Below are 13,816 nucleotides of genomic sequence, written 5' to 3'. Positions count from 1 at the left end.
ACTCACATGTTATGCCATGGACTTAAGGAGCATTGAGAAAAATACTCCAAATGAATGGATCTGGAAAATGGTATATTAACTGAGATGAGTCAGACTCAGAAATATAAAAATCATATTTTTCTCTCATATGTGAATCCTAACTTGCATGTATATACGAATGAATGCACATATGTAAATAAAGGGATATGGGGAATATAGGCTATGAAATATAGATGCAAGACCAAAATGAGCAAGGGGGTGTTAAGGAAGTGGTGTAGGGAAAAGATCACATGACATGAAAGCAGGAAGGGACAAGGGGGAAGGTGGACATGGGAGAAAAAAGGAAAGGAGAATTGACAAAAACCAACCCAGCTACTACCCAGGCCCAGAACTAAGACTACGTACGAGGTAGCCCACCCCAACACTCACCTCATCTATGAACTACTGGAACATATGAAGGGGCAGATTCAAAGTTGTAGGATCTCATAAGGTAAGGCGACAATAGGATATCCGAGAGGAGTCCCAGTTAGAGCCCAGTATTGATGGTATAACAGAAGCCAGAGGCCTCAAACCAGACCAAAGACTCAGTGCAATGAACACTCACAAGTAAGGATGTATGGACTAAAGGGTATAGTGTGTGACTCACTGGCCACACCACAGTGATGTGGGTTCCCCTCTGTATGCTGTGAATTAAGAACTGCTTTGAGCCTATAGCAGAGCTGTAGGGAAACAGAGCTAGGTGGGGAAAACTAAGCTGAATGCTGGGAGAAAAAAAGGGAGAAGTCAGGAGAAGCAATGGAGCCTTTGCCGGCTACAGACACACTGAAACTTTGCTGGGAGGCCACGACCTCGTGGTGATGCACAGATTAATGAAGATGGGTTAAATTAATATGTAAGAGTTAGCCAATAAGAAGCCATAGCTAATGGGCCAAGCAGTGATTTAATTAATACAGTTTCCAACAAGAGGCCTCCTTACTACACTACAGCTTCCATGTCACGATTTTAATTTGCTTTGTTTTGTGTTTGTTCTGTTTTTGCTTTTGTTTTTATTGGTGGGGGTCACTTTTAAATTTTGTTTTGTTGGGGGAGGTTGCAAGGGCAGAGGGTAGAAGCCAGGGAACAGACAGGGAGATGAGTGGGATTAAGATGAATGATGTGAAATCCACAAAGAATCAATAAGAGCTTTTTAAAAAAGAAGAAATTTTGAGTGAAAATGCCATAATAATGCCTAAATATGTATATGGTAATAAAAATAAGTTTTAAAAAAAGAAGAAAAACAATGTAAATACTGCATAGACAAATCTGCTCTTGATGAAGGAGGGAGCGCTATTAAAATCTATACACCAACAGAGTCTGAAATGCTGAAAATACCACTACCAAGTGACCCAGCTACCCACTGTTGGGTGTACACTTGGGCGACTGAGTCCATGGGCCACAGAGATACCTGCACGCCCATCCATGCTATTGCTGGACTGTTCACAGTAGCCAGGAAAATGAACCAGCCTCAACATATATCAACAGAAAAACAGATAAAGACAATGTAGGGATCTCGGGAGATGGCTCAGCCAGTAAAATGCTTGCTAGTCAAGCATGAGGACCTGAGTTCTTCACCAACACCCACACTAAAACTCCAGGCAAGGCAGCAGGCTATAGTAATCCCTGCAGCGGGCAGTCAGAGATCCCTGCATCCACTGGCCAGCTAACCCGCTTGCCAAATTGGCAAGCCCCAGGTCCCAGTGACAGACTCGGCCTCAGAGATCTAAGCGGACGACCCCTGAGAAACAATCTCTGAGGTTGACTCTTGCTCTCTGGGTGCACACACGTGCACTACATACCTGAATACGCACACCTCCTTATTCGTGCACACAAAAGAAAAGAAGAAAATATGGTTCGTAGATACAATGGAATCCCACTCAGCCCCCCAGATTTAATTTTTAATGTCTAAATGTGGATATGGAGAGGAGGGCAGTGGTCATGAAAGAAGTGAGGAGGCGGGAGGAGGTCGTAAGGGGAAGGAAGCCCAGTAGGTGGGCGCTACTATGGGAAGGAGGGAGATGGGGGAGCAGAGAGAGGAGCATCAGCAGGTCAACTTATGGAAACACTATAACAAAACCCCTTACTTTGTTTGCTAATTTTAAAAATTCATACAGCACATAGGAAGGAGCTATCAAAGCTACAAGAGAGGGCTCCACTGAATCAACACTTCAAAGATATCTACCCACCGACAAGATGATAAATAACCCAAAATATCAAGAGTTAAGTCGTGCTGTGCATTTCCCACATCTAATAAGAGTAGGAAACCCAGGAGTTGGCGACATCACCAATTTAACAGAAAGAGAACTATCAAGAGTGGTGTCTTAGTTAGGGTTTCCATTGCTGGTTTTAGTTTTTCCAGACAGGTTTTCTCTGTGTAGTCCTGGTTGTCCTGGAACTCACTCTGTAGAACAAGCTGGCCTCAGACTCACAGAGATCTGCCTGTCTCTGACTCCCGAGTGCTGGGATTAAAGGTGTGACCACCACTGCCTGGCTCACAGCAACTCTTATAAAGAAAACATTTCGTTGTGGTGGCTCACTTACAGTTCAGAGGTTCAGTCCACTGTCATCAAGACTGGGAGCATGGCAGCATGCAGGCAGATGTGGTGCTGGAGCGTGGCAGCATGCAGACAGATGTGGTGCTGGAGCTGAGAGTGTTACATCCTGCAGGCAACAGGAAGTCGGCTGACACTGGTGGTATCCTGAGGGTAGGAAATGTCAAAGCCCTGCCCCCACTTCCTCCAACAAGGCCATACCCACTCCAACAAAGCCATACCTCTTAATAGTGCCACTCCCTATGAGATTATGGGGCCAATTACATTCAAACTACCATGGCAACAAGTGGTATTTGACCCTCTGCTGTGCTTCTGTAAAGAAGCCTGATAAAACAATATGGGTATTAAAAAAAAAGACACAAAGGCAGAAGACAGGTGGGAAAGAGATCAGTATAAGTGGGAGGGGACAAGAGAGGAGGAGAATGATCCATTACATACACACATGGAAATGTCATAATGAAACCCATCATGTATAATTAATATATGCTAATAAAATCATCACAGAGAGTGACATTTAAACTTTGTCTCCGTCACTCTCAGATCATAAGTGAGTTTGAAATGATCACATGAAATCACTGAGCACAGATTAACCTCACTCATGAGCATGAGCTTTGTTCTCTGGCTCCTTTATCCTGTTAACTCTTGAGGTCCCTAGGAGAGTCTTCTCTCTCTTCTTCTCTCTGGCACAAATTAGAATCTGAAAGTTGTTTTTCAACACTAAACTAGTAGTGCATTTCTAAATAATAATAAACCTATTGCATGTGAACATCAAACTATGTCAAGTTGATCTTCTCCTGTGGTGTTGGTCGCTAGCCTTCTTCTCCCATGAGTAAGTGGCTGTGCTCTTTACATCCTAGACTCCCAGCTCCTCTGACTGGGACCTGTGAGTATACCCCTATTCCATCCCCCTAGCTAGCCCCTCTTCCCTCTAGCTTCTAATCTTTCATCCTAGAACTCCACGAAGTTTTGCTTTCAGTGTTAACTTCTACAGACTGATACAGTTGTACAAATAAGAAGCTTACTTTGTCATGAAAAACAAGGGGGGGGGACTAAACTGGCTTAGCCAGGGTGACACCAGTAGGTCCTAACAGTCCCACCACACCTGCCCCTGATACTCACATTCCTAGAAGAAGCCTCAGCGTCTCCTGACGAACTGATTCCTACCTCCCAGAATGGAGACGACCCCTCCTCTCAAGGGCCAGAAGGTACTTCAGGTGTGAGGCTTTTGTGACTCTAATAAGCACAAGCCAAACAAATTAGAAGCACAGATGAAGTTGGAGCCATGAACCTGGCCTTCTCTGTTAATAGCTGGTCTGTCTCAGCAGAGACAACAGCCGCCACATTGTTGGCACAGGTCAGTTAGGCCTTCTGGCAGGCCTGATGATATCTGTAGGAAGACCGGATTCCCCGAGAACTGCCTGCCTCTATCTAATAGAGCTGTGGCAACTGCAGGCTAAAAGGGGCTCTGTCTCAGCACAGATGAGCATTCTGATCACTCCAGCCACCTTTCCTGTAGCTCACAGCAAGCAGAAACAATCACAGAAAACCACGACTGGACACAAGGCAGACAGGAATGATCCTTGATGTAGGAGTATTTCTATCTATCTGTTGTTTCATTGGTTAATTAATAAAGAACCTGCTTGGCCTGATAGGTCAGAATATAGGTGGGTGGAGTAGACAGAACAGAATGCTGGGAAGAAGGGAAGTGAGGCAGTCGCCATGATTCTCCGACCTGAGACAGATGCCATGGAGCCAGCTGCCAGGTCAGACGTGCTGAATCTTTCCCGGTAAGCCACGATCTCGTGGTGGCATACAGATTACTAAATATGGGTTAATCAAGATGTGAGAGTTAGCCAGTAAGAGGCTAGAGCTAATGGGCCAAGCAGTGTTTAAATGAATACAATTTGTGTGTTGTTATTTCCGGGGCTAAGCTAGCTATGTGGGAGCCGGGCTGGATGAAAAGCAGGCCTGCCCGCAGCTCATCACTACAGATCCTGGGGAGCCCAGTCCCAATAGACACATCTGTGGAACAGCTTCTGCATCTGTGACTCAGGGAATGTGGTTGGAAGAAGGGGCAGAAAGACTGTAAGAGCCAGAATTCCAGGAAGTCTACTGAGAAACAGTCTCTTCTAGAAACGGCTGCATAAGCAAGACCGGAACAATGGCAATATCCAGGGACATGCCAATGCGGAAGAGGTAGATTCAGAGTCCCACCCCTGGACAAAGAACTTCAGACAGCTAATGACTTCTGGGAGAGGTAGAATTAACCTCTCCCAAGGATGAGCCTCCTTACTGGTTGTCCAAAGCAGAGTGGTCAGCCCTGAAACCATGCATACACCAACAACAAAAGTAGACTCACTGGGTCGTATTTGCATACACACATACATACATACATACACACCAGTAATACTCAAAGAAAGAGAGGTTATCAACTTGAGACTGGGGAAAGGATACCTAGGAGGTGCTGGGGGAAGGAAAGGGAAGGGGAGAGTGGTGTCATTCTATTTCAATTTAAGAGATAATTTTAAATAAATCAATAAAAACGTTTACAATGTATAGATAAGCATTTCTTAACCTAAGTGCTTTCACAGTGGCCAGGGCACCTGTTCTGAGTTTGGCCTAAGAGCAAAAACTTGTTGAATTGCCGTCTGAACCGCAGCTATCCTCCTGGGGCAGACCAGGAAGTGGCTGGTCCCATATGCACCACCCTTACCTCCCATTCCATGAAACATGAGACTCAAGCTCCCACCCCTTTTTGGCTGGGAACTGGGGCCTCCTTATAAAGCAGACGCTAATGGGCGGTTCTGAGCTACAGACCTCAGATGACACCAAAGGCCTCAGGCCTGGTTGTCTCCCACTGGCCACAACTGGGGTCATCTAAGCACAAATTAATCTTGACCCAGTAGGTGCTGGCTTTTCATTGAGATAGCTCAGACTGGCCCACTGGGGGAGATATGTTCTCTCCCATCTTCTTCTGGCCAAATAAACACTCAGGTAGCCTCCAGCCCCTGGCCTGTCTTAGCTTCCTTTATTTCAAAGACCTTGAAATAGCCATCCTGGACCCGTGACAACAGCTCTACTTGGTTTCCTCCAATTCCAGCTTTTCTCTTGATGGGACCTCCGAGGATCCCGGCATACCAAACACTGCAGTGGCACCCCAAGTCTATGTCACATGATTATTCCAAACCTTCATCTACCTTTTACAGTTCTGGGGGATACAAATCCAAACTCAGAGTGTCAGCAGGAAGTGTTCCCTCTGAAGCCTGGGTGGGGATCCAGTTCAGGCTCCATTTTCAGTGTCTGATAGCTCCTGGCAAGCCTCATGAGACTTGAGCTGGATATCTCCACTCCGTACCCCCTCCCGCTGTGTGTTTGTCTCCTCTCTCACAGAGACACCTATGCTTGCACTTAAGTCAATCTGAAAATGGGATGATCTCATCTCAAGATGATTACCACTGTAAGGGTCATCTTCACTGAGTCTTTGTGGATCTTTGAAAGGAGAGACTATGTTCAAACCAACCCCACTCTGGGAGAACGGAGGAGAGGCCAGTTCTCAGAAGAGAGGACAGGCGGAGACAAAGAAACAGCTTGCCTCGGCCGCTCAGCCTGCTTTGATCTCTCAACAATCTACACTCCAGGCCTGATGATCAGAAGACAAATTGGCATAGCATTAGCAAAAAGCAAATCTACACCCAAAGAAAAAATAAGGAATTGTCTGAGTCTTTCTTTAAGGAATTGGCATTTCCTCTTTAACCAGATGCTTTAAGATGATGTTTCTTACCACAGCTGAGAATGTGGTTTACCCTATGACATTCTCTCTGAGACCTGCTTCCTATTAACCCTCAAATAGAAACAGATGAGTTGGTTGGAAAGTTGGACATACTCTCAGAAATAACTACAATGGAGTAGCCACCATGGAAAGAGCCTTTCTAATGAGAGAGACGGAGGAGACGGCTCAGCCGCTGAAGTACGAGCATTCCAAGTGGAAGGGCGTGAGCTCAGTCCTCAGAACCTATCTGGAAAGAAAGCCCAGCGCTGTGAAACGTACTTGCAATCCCAATGCTGCACATCCCCGTTCTCCCTGGCCAGCCAGACTAGTGTACTTAGTGAGTTCCAAGCCAGCGGGAGACCTCACCTTAAAAAGAAATGGCCACGCCCAATGTTGTGTGGCCCTCGCATGCACGCACACACAAATACGCATACACCTCCACAATACACATGCATGGCCACACACAGAGAGGGAATACTCACCTCAGGGCCTGGAACTGAAACATACAAATTAAATGGAAGCTCCTCTGAGGATGGTTGGTGTGGTCATTAGTAATATTTATCAGCCTGACAGGATCCAGGATCACCTAGGGGACAGCTCTCTGGGTGTGCCTGTGAGGCTATGCTGATTCCATTAGTTGGGGCTGGATGACCCACCCTTGAAGTGGGTGGCACATCCCATGGGCCGGGGTGCTGGACTGGATAAAAAGGGAAAGTGAGGTGAGCATGGTTTTTCTCTCCCTCTGCTTCTCAACGCAGATGCAATGTGAGCAGAAGCCTTCAGACCCCTCCATCCTGACTTCCCCATCAGAACGAACTGCATCCTGGAATCGGGAGCCAAAGCGAACTCTCCCTCCCTCCCTCCCTCCCTTCCTTCCTTCCATTGCTTTTGCTGAGTGTTCTGTCACACCAATGAGTAACTATGGCACCACTTAGAGTGGCAGTGTCCTGTGCAGAGAATGACTCGGTCAGTCCACTGAGACAGAAGGACACCCAGATATAAGGTCGTGCTGCTGGTGTTTGCAACGTCATGTTAAATTAAGCTCCTGAGATGCATATGAAGTTAGATAGGCATGCTCCTCAGGGAACATCAATGTCTACAGATTTGCCATTTTTGATATTTGCCAGGGAAAAACCATTCCAGGCACAGGGACCAAGGATAAATGTTGGGCAGCATGTCTGAGCCAGAATCTCCAGGCTCATCCTTGAGATGTGGCCCTGGGAATGGACAAAGGCCATGGTGTTCCAATGACGACTAGGCTTGTTAGAAGCAGAATAGGGTTGCCAGAAGGGCTTTCCAGCTCCAAGGGTTTTTTATCATGTGTCTGGATGGTTAGCTGCCCTAGATGCCACTACAGGGGACAGTTATCATGGGACAACTCCTTCTACTAAAGGTCAGATTGCTGGAAGATGCATGTGGCGGTGGGCCAAGGTCCCTCTGGGTAGTCAGTTTCCAGATGGGTTATGATAATGAAGCACAAAACCACCTCCAGATGCTCCCTCCTATCCCCTCCAAAAGCCATTTGCACCCAACAGTATCCACACAACACCTAAAAATTATTCTGAGATCCCTGGGTCCTATTCACCCCCAAAAGGAAATTAGACAATTAAGTCAGTTACATGGTAATATTTTCCAGAAGCCCCATAATCTATATCCATGGCTTCCAGAAAATTCATGCTCATTACTCAGCAGAGACACTGAGCCCCAAAGGCATATAGACATTCAGAGCCACGTGTCCATGGCAATGGGATAACAAGGCCAGGACAACAGTTTCACCCTTGACCCAAAAGACAGTTGCCATTAAACGGCTCTTCATACACCGGAGTCCCTTCTGGAGACATTGCTGTGCCTCACACAGCAATCAAGTCAAAGGACCAATAGGAAATTTGGGACTCAGCCACATCAACAGGAGCCAAAACTGAGAATCTGTCTCTAAAACACCTTAAGGTGTGGCTTTTATTAAATGATATGAAGTCCATGAAAGATTTGCACAGATTTTGAGAAAGTTACCAAGAAAAACACTGCCACTGTGAATTGAAAGGCATAGAGATCTGTGGATATTCAAAATGCTTATTAAAGGAAACAAGATGAAAAAAAATAAACAAAATGACGAAGTTGCAGGGCTGGGGAGATGACTCAGCAGGTGAAGCGCCTGCCAAACAAGTGTGAAGACCTGTGTCCAATCCCCAGAACACACATAGAAATGCTCGGCATGGTGGCATGAGCTGGCTATCCCGACACTAGGGAGGCAGAGATAGGTGGATCCTTGGGGTTTGCTGGTTATCTAGTCTAACTGGTGAGCCCGTGATTAGTAAGAGACCCTGTGTCACCGCGCAAGGATGGCAGTTCCTGAGGTATAACAGCCGAGGTGGCTGGCTGGCCTCCACATGCAGATGCACACACGCGATCCCTCTCGTCTTTTGACTATTTTCAATTAATTTGAACTCAAGTGAAAAGCAATTACTCCCACATTTCCAATTTGCTTGCCCTGCTACTTCTCGACGTGGCCATTCAACAGACATTATCTCCGGAGGATGCAGCTCTCTTGTTCCCAATGCCTCTCCATGTCCGTTCTCATAGTCATCGCCACTTTTATTAAACAGCAGTCAGAGCTTGTGGTGTGTCTAGGTAGATGCCCCGTCAGTCTGAGGCTGAGCTAGCACAGCACTGCACTGCCCCTGACAAAGCTGCTTCTCCAGGAGTCTTTCGTCAGCTGTCTCTTCCTCACCTGCCAACTTCATTGCATCCACCCCTTTGAACGGACACACCGCTTTTTGCCTCCAAGTTCTCCTTGTAGCTTGTTTTCTTGGCTTCCAGAGTTTTCCTCTCTGCTCCAGTCTGCACTGGTTCCACTCTTAGGCCTACCGCCCACCATACTATTCCGTTTTCCTTCCTAGGGGGCATCACTATTTCTTGGATCCTGTGCCTTCCATTTTCTTGCTTTACCTTCTGTTCTGCTGAAGCATAGCCTCAAACAGATCTAAGCCTAAGTAAAATGCAAGTGAACGCGAAGTATATAGAATTCTAAATAGAAAATCCCCTTCCTAAAATTTTAACTGTTAAAAGTTGTGTGCACAGGCACACACGTGCCATGGCAGGCATTGGAGGCCAGAGGACAACTCTGTGGAGCCAGCTATCCCTTCTGCCATATGTATGGGCACTGAATTTAGGGTGCCAAGCTTGAGCGGCAAGCACCTTTACCCATGAGCCATCTCACCAGCCCACTAATTTTAAGAGCACTGTCCCACTATCGTTTTACTGTCCCTTTGGGGGAAAATCAAAGTCACTCTGATGTTTAATCCTCCAAACACAATGCTTTGAGCACACCGAGAGCTTAGGATGTCTGCTCTAAACTCTTTCTTCATGCTGTGAACACTGCCCACCAATGCACTTTGATGAGACTCTTTTTCATTTTGATGAGCGCCCAGTAGATAATTTCAAACTGGTTTTGTGGTTGGAGATGTAGCTCAGTTCATGGAGTGCTTGCCTAACACGCCTAAAGTCCTAGGTCCCATCCTCAACACCATATAAACTGTAAGGGTGATGCACAGCCCCTAGCAAGCAGAGGCAGGAGGATCATAAATTCAGTGTTATCCACAGCTACTAAGTGAGTTCGAAGCCAGCTTGGGATACATGAGACTGTCTCAGAAACATAAATAATCATCCTGTAAATTATATTGGCAAATTGTCATGTGCTGTTTAAGCCTGTCTCTTCTAAACCCCTGTCCTGGGTCAGGCTGGTGCCTGGGCTGATAGCTAGCAGTGTTAAAAACACTGCATCCTTGCAAACAGCTATAAGGTCAATCATTTCCAACAGACTCCAACACTTATGCAATGTTTATCCCATTGTAGAAAAGTGTCTGCAGGAGGAACATGAAGCCAGAAGTTCATTCTTGGAAAGAAAGCCCAAACAAGGAACGTCCCTGCCTGCCTCTATTTGATGATGCTGCCTTTGTCTGTTCTCTCCCTGAGGCTACCCCAGTTGTCTCTGTTGAGCACTCAAGTACCTGCTTTGGTGATGCCTTGCTGTCTGTCTGCTTTTTCTTTCTCTCTGCTTCTTGGTACTTACTCTTTGACTTTTGCATGCTATAGACTCAATAAACTCATCATTCACCAGATCACACAGAACCATCCAGAAATTGGAAACACCCTTCAAAATAAGGTATAGCTGCAAGCTAATCAAGGAGTACACTTTTTTTTCCCTAAAAAAGGGGGCCTTACTTTGAGGGATTTTCTGACCAACCAACCAACAACCACCAATGCCAGCTGTAAATAGTAAGAGTCTCAGAGTGGAAGCAACTGAGGAACCCTAACAACCGAATAGAATGTGGAGCAGGAAGCCAAAGGGGCATGCATGGAGAGGCTGATGAGCTCTGCTCCAAGACTCTGACTCACACCACACTCCATCTGCATGCTTCTTCTTGAGTTATTAAGCCCACTTGTTTGTTACAGATACCGTGGTTCCATTCCCATGACATATGAGAATGGGAAAACTAGAGGCAGGAAAACGGCCTGGTGGTTGCTATCGCTAGAGTTACCAGAGAGGTCCGTTAAGAAGGGCAGCCTGCCCACCATTCTGCTTTACAGAAAAAGTTTCAGTTAATAGATGTATTAGGAACCAGAGAAACAGAGACACACTTTTGGAACTTCCAACTAAAAAAATATAAACAAAGCAGGGTGGTGGCACAGGCCTTTAATCCCAGCACTAGGGAGGCAGAGGCAGGCGGATGTCAGTGAGTTTGCGGTCAGCCTGATCTACAAATAAAGTTCCAGGGTAGCCAGAACTGTCACACAGAGAAACCCTGTCTTGAAAAACAAAATAACAACAGCAAAAGTGAACAAAAACTTAAGTAGAAATGGGTAGTTATGAGCTGGGGGTGCAGCCTGGTGGTAGAACGCTTACCTAGCACACGTAAGGATCTAGGTTCAACCTCTAAGAAATAAAGAGGAGATTAACATAATCTGAGACGTATTTTCCCTTGGGTTGAGACTACAGCTCAGTGGTAGAGTGCTTACCTAGCATACATAAGGCCTTAAGTTCCATTCTGAGTGTCTGTGCATACACACACAACATCCCAAGGATTTGGTAACTATAAAAGGAAACATGGTGATTTACAGTGAAACTCTTGTGGCCAAAACTCTAACTAAATGATGGCTAACATCGCCAGTCACCCCACGGTGGCAGGAGTACCCCGATCGTGCAGGTCACCTCTGAAAACATTCCCCAAACATCATACAATTCAGTCCATTCAGGGGGAGTCTCAAAACCACCCAATGCAAGACACTTTCTGAAAAGCTACTGGCTAGCAATGCTCCAAAGTGGGGCTCTCCTAGGTTAGAAGAAACTAAGCAAACAACTCAAGTCTGGGATGGCTTCTGGAAGAAAGGACTCCTGAAGCAGGGACAGGCTCCATAGGACGGGGTCTAAGAATAATGTCCAACAGTGGTAGAAGACGCTTAGGGGGCAAGAACGCTACTGGGTATAATTCTAAATTTTATGGGTTCTAGGCTGAGAGTAGCCACCCTGTCGCGCGAAACACCACTAGGAAACCTGTGCTTCTGGCCAGAAGAACCCAGAAGCGATACTCACAGGCACGGACACCGAGGCATAGCCCAGAAAAGAGCGAGTAAAGAGAAAGGGTACAGATCCTGGGTGCCAGCCAGCGAGAATCTAAGGCTAAGCCACAACGCCTGCATGCACTGAACGCCAGGGAAGGTTCAAGGACGTGAACTGAGGTTGGCACTATTGTCTCAGAACTGGCCGTCTCAATTCTTCCAGGTTAATTACCTGCTTGGGGAAAAAAATAGACATTCTTCAGAGGAATATACACAAATCCAGAGTTATCATCATGTAATGTGCAAGGTAACTACGCAAAACCCCCAGATTATAAGAAACGAAGAACCAGGAATAAGTGACCAATTCTCAAGAAAAAAAAAATTAAGAGTCTGAGACCAATCAGATGTTGACTTTTTTTTGTTGTTTTTGTTTTTAGAGGCAGGGTTTCCTCTGTGCGGCTTTTGGAGCTTGCCCTGGAACTTGCTCTAGAGCCCAGGCTGGCCTCGAACTCAGAGATCTGCCTGCTTCTGCCTCCTAAGAGCTGGGATTAAAGGCGTGCGCTGCTGCTGCCAGACTCAGATGTGGACATTTTAAAATGACAATTTTATGACAGTTACAATTATGCATAGCGATGTTTAGGAAAACATGAATTGATAGGTGATCTCAACTGAGAGGAACGCCAAAGCAAACAGAAATTCTAAAAGTAAAATCAGTTTATAAAAGAAGGAAGTTACCATGAGGCCTTAAAAGTGAGGAAAGATGCTAGGAGCCAGTAAACTCAAAAATTGAACAGCTGAGGTTATCTACTTGAAAGAACTTTTAAAAAGACATTTTTTTCCATGAGCAGCCTGCCCGTTAAGACTATAATAAACACACACAGAAGTAACAGGTTTTCGATGCAGAGAAAGTGGAGCCTTGTAGTTGCTGGTAGGAACAGGAATTAGTCTAGCTGTTGTGGGAAAGCTTGACAGTTCCCCCAAACATTAAACAGCGGGGCTGGCAAAATAGCTCAGAGAATGAAGGCACTTGCTGCAAGCCAGGTGATCTGAGTTTGATCCCAAAAACCTACCAGGTCAAAGGAGAGAACCCACTTGCCTAGACTGTCCTCTGACTTCCACAAGTACGCCCCTATTCCAACACAATAATGTTAAACAACAATCTGACCCTACCAATGTAGCCAGAATGTTCAAAACCAGATATTCAAATGTCCACAACAGTGTTGCTCATAACAACACCAAGGTGGATACAATCTAAACGCTCACAACCTATAAAAATCAACTATGCTACCACCACATGAAAGATTAGTCAGCCATGAATGATCTTCAAAATATTACGCTAATATTAGAAGCGATAGCTCAGTGGTTATGAGCACTAATTGCTCTTCCGGAAGATCTGGGCTTGATTACCTACATCATACAGTGCCTCACAACCACCTGCAGCTCCAGCTCAGGGAGGTCCATCCCAAACCGCTGGCCTCTGTGAACACCGGGCACATATATGGTACATGGGCATACTTGCAGGCAAAACACTCATACACATAAGAAAATTTAAATATATTATGCTAAGTGAAAAGGCCATACCCGGAAGGTCACACCTTGCATGATTCTGCTCTGCTTATGTGAACTGGGCAGAGCAGAGCGCGGAGACAGTGAGCAGCCTGGCCATCAGGGAGGGGAGCACGAAGGGACTGCTGCATCATCTACGTTTCTGGACTTTATCTTGTCTGTCTGTGCAGCTGCCACAGTATTCCAGACACTAATTTATAAAGAAAGTAAACATCTAGCAGTTGCAGAGGAATTTCTCACGGTCTGCAGGCTGGAAGGTGCTGGCAATCAGGGACGACCTTCTTGCTGTGTCAGCTCAAGGTAGAAGAGCAGGGAGTCAGAGAGAGAAAGGCCAGGCCGGGGCTTGCTCGTTCACAAT

The sequence above is a fragment of the Arvicola amphibius genome, chromosome 7 (assembly GCF_903992535.2).
Source record: "Arvicola amphibius chromosome 7, mArvAmp1.2, whole genome shotgun sequence".
In the NCBI taxonomy this organism is placed as follows: Eukaryota; Metazoa; Chordata; class Mammalia; order Rodentia; family Cricetidae; genus Arvicola; species Arvicola amphibius.
Note: the sequence above shows the minus strand (reverse complement) of the source record.